This window comes from Rutidosis leptorrhynchoides, chromosome 9, assembly GCF_046630445.1.
Source record: "Rutidosis leptorrhynchoides isolate AG116_Rl617_1_P2 chromosome 9, CSIRO_AGI_Rlap_v1, whole genome shotgun sequence".
Lineage (NCBI taxonomy): Eukaryota > Viridiplantae > Streptophyta > Magnoliopsida > Asterales > Asteraceae > Rutidosis > Rutidosis leptorrhynchoides.
The window spans coordinates 197,001,592-197,009,079 of record NC_092341.1 but is presented as its reverse complement, the minus strand read 5'-3'; positions in this window follow the sequence as shown (position 1 = coordinate 197,009,079).

Genomic DNA, 7,488 nt, shown 5'->3' with positions numbered 1-7,488 from the left:
AGTCAAACTTGGTCAATGTAGTCAACTAAAGTCAACATAAGTAGGTTCATGTCATATATTGGTCAACATGTCAAACCTAAGTCAAACAATACGTTTTAGGTCATGAATAATCATTTTCACAATTTCAGTTTATCGTCATGCACAAAATTTACGAACACGTAGCACACTTAGCACATTATCTCATAGTAAAAAATTCAAGTAAATATGACAAACTCCAGATCATAATTAGACTCAAAATATATTCCAAAAAGTCCGGCCAGGGACTCATACGACAAGTAAAAGTTAGGAATCAGAAGGAATACATTTGGGGTTTGCCAGGTCAGTTTCTGACCGCGCACCGATTTCATTTCGGCTATAACCGGAGTTAGGAACATGCAATTGATACAAGACCAGTGGCCATAGTTCAAGGACAAATCAAATTAACACATATAAAAAATCTAGCCACTTTTGTTTAGCCAATTTGTACAATTTATTCATGCAAGTTGATCATTCAGTTTTTCAGCTCAATTCAGAATTCGCATAAAGTATAGCTCTATTGTGCCCAATGCATAAGGTTTCAGAGATTGACATAAACTAACAATAAGTCACATATCATATTAAGTTTCATTTTCCAGAAGAATACATTCTCAATCAATATACAAAATTCACAAAGTACAAAACCGTGTTCAATTTACAGATTCGATTCCCATTTCATTAGTCACATTCGCATACGATTATCCGAAGATCTAGATACAATTAGCCTATGATATCTACATGAAAGATGAAGTAATTTTTGTTTAATTTTCAAATATACAAAGCTTCAATCATAGAAGTAAACACATTTTATCATACAAGGTTATTTTCATGCAAGTGCTGTATAAAACTTCATTTACACTAATTCTAGTATATCTTGGGCTATACATAAGCAAACAACATGGTATCCTAGTCTAACTTGAGTGTTTTTAAATTATATTTCCAGTGGTATAAGTCTCACATGCCAATTCGTTTTCTATCAATACCATATTTCTGATCAAGCAACAATAACACAACGATAATTCAAATCGACATAACTTAACCATACGGAAACGAAATCAAGCGAATCCAAAGCCTAAACTCAATAGTTTTTTGAAAGGAATCTGATTATAACATAATAATTAACATTTGAAAAACTTAAAATCACTGATCATGCAATAACAAATTCGTTTTTAAACCCTAGCGCATCAAACAATCAAAACAACGATTACAATTAACACGTACGCGTATAGACTTGAGCAATTGACAACATAACTATGAAACTTTATAAAAATCAGATTTTTAAGAATTAGGGTTCATGCAATTATACCTTTGATCGCTAAATTAAATACACCAACGCGTAGAGGAGATCGGAAATTACAACTTTCGTGTTCAGGGTTTTATCAAAAAGTGAAAATTGAAGGTGATAGTATGGTGGTGGTGGTCGACGTGAATGGGGAGGGAGAAGGGATCGACTGGTGCAGTTTTTGTGTGAGAGTTTATCCCTAATTTTTGTTAACATTCTAATTTATACTAACCCTAGTTCTCCTAAATTGCACATAAGCCCCTAAACTTACAAAAATTGAAATATAAGGGGGTGAGGGGGAGGGGTCGGCCGAATGGGGCCCACCATGGGTTCTCGGGTTCTCATTTTGCAATTCTGTGTATTCGTGGTCCGTTTTAAGTGTCGTTTTGTCGTACCGAAGGCCCGGAACGTTAATCCGATCGTTAAACGCAACCACTCGCTTAATTTATTAAAAACCCAATAAATTAAATATTTTAAAAAGTTAATAATTAATTAAATTAATTATCAAAATAAACTCAAGCGTTTCGCTGCTCAAAAAGCTATTATCAAAATCGTATCGTTTTTATCGTATTTCATTATCCAAAATATTTATTTGAATTAATATCAACCCATATCAATTATTGAAACCCTCCAAAGGTCAAGTACGCATTTAATATACGTAAACACATAAAAGTTAAATAATCGCCGTTAAATAAACTAACGGAAGGTTAACGAAAGTAACAGAAAAATCAGGGTTGTTACAGTATGTTTATGAGAAATGGAAATATGAAATCTTGTGGTCTATTAAAAATAATGAAATGATTATTTATGATAAACTAATGAACTCACCAACCTTTTTGGTTGACACTTGAAAGCATGTTTATTCTCAGGTACGAAAGAAATCTTCCACTGTGCATTTGTTCATCTTAGAGATATTACTTGGAGTCATTCATGGCATATTTTAAAAGACGTTGCATTCGAGTCATCGAGTTCATCAAGAATATTATCAAGTCATTTATAATTTAGATATATTATGAAATAGTATGCATGCCTGTCAACTTTCGATGAAATGAAAGTTTGTCTTTTAAAAACGAATGCAATGTTTGTAAAAAGTATCATATAGAGGTCAAGTACCTCGCGATGTAACCAAATGTAATGTATTCGTCCAGATGGATTAGGACGGGTCATTTCAATTGATGTGAATATTTTCCCCTGATTATTATTACTTGGTAACCTAAGAATTAGAAACGGGTATGGCCCTAATTCACGTGAATCCTAAAGGTAGCTACTGGGTTTAACACCCCCACCCAGAATGTTCACTAGACGGAAGAGCTAGTGGGCGTGGTGTTTAGTACTTCGAAGTTTATATATTATACAGACGAGATGTTCTGTTTTGGGGATATTATTGATGCGCATTATATGTTAAGGTCGGTTACCATGTTGAGCAATAAAATCAAAATGAATGTTATGTATCGAGAGAATGATTTTTATACACAGGTTATGTGCATTAGTTTTGTGCACGAAATATGTGCACGATTATTTGAAAATTGTAAGGCAACCTACGGGGGAGAAAAGGATACGAAACTACTCTGCTAAGCATTATGAAAAATAGTTTCGTACACGAGATAGGTGTACTGTGTTTGAATCTTGTGGTCTATTAAAATGATGAATTTTATTGTTTTATGATAAACCTATGAACTCACCAACCTTTTGGTTGACACTTGAAAGCATGTTTATTCTTAGGTATGAAAGAAATCTTCCGCTGTGCATTTGCTCATTTTAAAGATATACATGGAGTCGTTCATGGCATATAGAAGTCAGTTCATCGCGATGGTACCAGATGTTATTGTATTCGTTTAGAAGGATTTGGACGGGGTATGACATGTGGTATCAGAGCGGTGGTCTTAGCGAACCAGGTCTTGCATTAGTGTGTTTAACTGGTAGTTGTTAGGATGCATTAATGAGCCTGGACTTCGACCTAGTAGTTGTTAGGATAATTAATAAGTCTGGACTTGAACCTGGTCTGCATGTCAAAAGTTTGCATATCATTCCTTGTCGATAAATATCTACTTACTATTTTCAGTCTCGACACGTCTTATTTCAACTATTGCATAGATGGTGTACAGACAAATTTATTTCCCATCACATTAGACCTTATCTGACACGTTTCTTACTTCCCTCCGTAATCTACGGGACCTTCTATGCTATATATAGGTATTCTATGTAGATAGAATATCATCCGATATCCGAGAATCATTTCATTCAAAAATTCTTTATCTAACCGTGTAAGATGAATTCTGCAACCAGTTCAAGTTCCTCGGATTCCGACAGCTATTCCGATATGAATTTTCACTCGAGCTCTGAAAGCAGTGTAACCGGAATGGATCAACCAACCAGCCATCATCAATTCTGGATGAATTAGGGATGGGTTCGTAGTTGACTTAATCAATGAAGACGAGAATAAGTCGATCCTTTCCACCAACCGAATTCACCTCTTGACGAAAAACCTGAAGCACTTACCGGCGAACCAGTCCGAAACACCATTTTCACTCTCATTTCCAAGATATCTCGCAACGATTATATATTATCTACAATTCTAAACCCCATTCATCTGCTTGTTCCAACCGCCAATTATCCCGGAGTAATAGAAGAAGTCAACGAGCTTCGCGCTTGAGTAGTGGCTTTGGAAATTATGGTGCAAAAATTACCAGCTTCAGCAACATCACCGACATCAACAGCACCACCAGCATCAGCACCAACATCACCAATACCACCAACAAAACAAGCCTCAACATCCGCATCACAAGCCTCAACCTCACAATGTGTACCTCAAGCATAATCTTGTTCTACATGACGTTCCACACCATTTATCTTGGTTCTACATATTCGTTCTACATCGAATATCATAGTTCTACGTATCGTCCTACCTCATTCATCTTCGTCCTACATGGCGATTATGTAATCTCTAACGTTTTAGAGATTATGTATTCTAGTTCTAACGGTAAATCAAATGAGATTAATATTATATTAACTCATTAAATCCATGATTACATCTGAAGAAAATATATATGTAGGTATATTTTCATAAAGATTGTAATTAAAAGTTCTCTTGTGCAAACTATTAATGATGAGAATATTTTAAGGGGTAGGTAATACCCTAGAAATATTTAGATCTCACATTAACATGTTACCCTGTATATTCTTCAAATCCGATTCAACAGTAATTTACTATCCTACTTACAATCACACATATACATATCCGTTCACCAAAAGAACAACTATTATCATTCAAATTCAATTTCATATTCGGATTTTGACCGACCAGAATCCAAGTCACGATTTGACAAGTGCCATAATAAAGAAAATAATGGACAAAATAAAAATTTATTAGTAACCAATTAATTAATTACGTAAAATTTCGTCATCATCTTCTAATCAAATATTTAAAATTTTAAGATTATATATCGGACTGTTGGATTACTAACATTGGACAATTACAACGTATTAAATATTGATTATAACATAAGAAACTAAACATTTCTTCAAGTTGCCACTTGATTTCATCTTAAACCTCATTTGTATCTTGACGATTACAATCAGCGTTTAATCATCTAAAAACACAATTCTCTTGAAACCACCTCAAATTGATAACCGATGATTCAGATATGGTAGTATTAAATACAGAGGAAACAGTAAAATTGTAGATGGTCTTAATGGCCAAAAGCTTAATAATAAAGAATGAAGTGTTGGAAACACTCAATAGAAATGGGTACTGGAAAACGGATTGAGCAAACCATGAAGGAGACTGTGAACAAATCACAAGGACTAAACCTGTAATTACAGAATCCATATGATCCTGTATCTATTGAAATCTTTAGGGAGTACCTTGCTCCTTACTTAACTTAAATCCTTGCGGAAAAGTTTCTGCATCATCCTTCGATTCTAGATATTTTTAAATTCTAAAATATCATCGTATCTTTTGTTATAAATAACTTTGATATTTCTGAAGATACCTTCATAAATATCTTTGTCCGAAATTATCTATCTCCTTGTGCTATCTATGTTACATCATAACAGAAACTGTTTTAGTTTCTAAATTTCTTTATAATCCGGGTTTGAATTATGAATGGTTTCTGAAGAAGTGTAGGGAATTGAAGCATGAGTTAGTATAATATAATTGCGCTTGGCCAACGTGATTATATTACAGTAAGTCATGCTAAATTTCTAATGGAACATGATGATTCACAGATCATACCTTCATCATGAGCCATGTGACATAATTCTTTCATTCTACTTAACCTCTAAATATATAAAGAAAATAATTTCTTGATATTTCTATATTTTCTGTGAATTCTGGTAATTTACCAAATCAAAAAGTGCTAATATGTTTCTTTCTGCTTAGAATATTATAGTCATTCAAAACTCTATAGCTACGAATTCTGGACCATTATTCGCTTGACTTGAAGTAGGATGAGAGTGGTGACAATAAGGAAACAAAGAAGAAGAATTTATAGCGAAACATCAGACACAGCAATCGAGGAAGATTACCGCATTTAATGAAAGAGGATCATAATTTCCTTATTTACCAAAGAATCAAATCTTACATAGATTACGTAAATTTTCTCTAAATTCCTTGAATTCCAAAAATCCACCGTGACTATGTCAAAAGTTAAGTCTCTATCTCAATATTTTGTGACAGCTTCACTCGTACTCTTCGAATAATCGAATTATTTTATCCATATTACCTTAATGATGATAAAACTCTATTTATCAACTCATATTCGTCGGGAAAATATTCTTATTGTTAACCATGACCACCTCGATCAAATTTCGGGACGAAATTTCTTTAACGGGTAGGTACTGTGACGACCCGAAAATTTCTGACCAAATTTAAACTTGATCTTTATATGATTCTGACACGATGAGCAAGTCTGTAATGTTAAGTCTCAAAAAATTTGAACTGTTTCTTATATGCATTTGACCTTTGACTGTTCCCGATGATTCACGAACAATTGTTTGTAAATAAATGTGCATATATACATAACTATAAATATATGTTTATATATAATAATGTGAAATTGTAAAATATAAATTAATCAATAGAATTAAATATGTAAAATGAATATATATAAATATGATATTAAAATGAACCTATATATACATATATAAAGTATATATGGAACATAATTTATAATTAATTATAACACTCGTTTTCATCTCGTTGGATATTAAACAAGTTAAATACGAAATTAATAAGCGCATAATTATATATAAACAATTGTAAGTAATAGTTTATATGCTATAAGTTCTATACTTAATTATTATATGTATATTATTATCATATTATTATTATTTATTTTTATTATTAATATTAGTAACAAGTATAATAAACATATTTATATTCATCAATCAGTAATACAAATAAATCACATAATTAATAATCATATACAATCGAATTCTGTTTAAGGTCAATATCATCTTTAATTTTTTTTCTTTCTTCTTTCTCTTGTTTTGTTATTACTCTTTTGTCTGCTCGAATACTTCTGTCTTCTCTGGTTACAGAATGATTCCACTTTTAGAACAGAAACAAAGCAGTTGCCCATCACCATCCAATTTTTGTTTACTGTCTGATCTTTGCCATTCTGACAACTTCAATTTCATTATAAAACAAATTGGATAAAATTTAGTAACTGAGAAATGTACGATTTTGTTACAGGTCATAATCTGATATTTTTTTTGTTTTCTTCTTCTTGTTTGAAGAACCCTGTCTGTTTCTTGTTACACGTCCATATCACTTCTCAATACAAACAAATCCATGAATAATCAGTGTTCTATTTCAAATATTCAGTTCAATCTATATATTACACAACTGCATTGTGAAAAATTAAAAGGGAAATAAAATATTACGCAGCTCGTACCTCTGTTTATTCTTCAAATTCTCAAAATCTTGAAATTGTAACAATCGTACAAATCAAATCCCTATCAATATCAATTAAGTGTACAAATTTGTTACATGTCACTTTCCTTCCTTTTATTTTTTGTATTCTTCTTCTTGATTGATTCTTCGTGTCAATTCAATATCTTCACTACAAACAACCATCTATCAAATCTTGTTACTGCATCCATGATATACTTACACTTTATAAGATGCATTACTACAATTATATATGGGACATACATATACAAAACATAGAGAGGGCAAAGGGAATTAC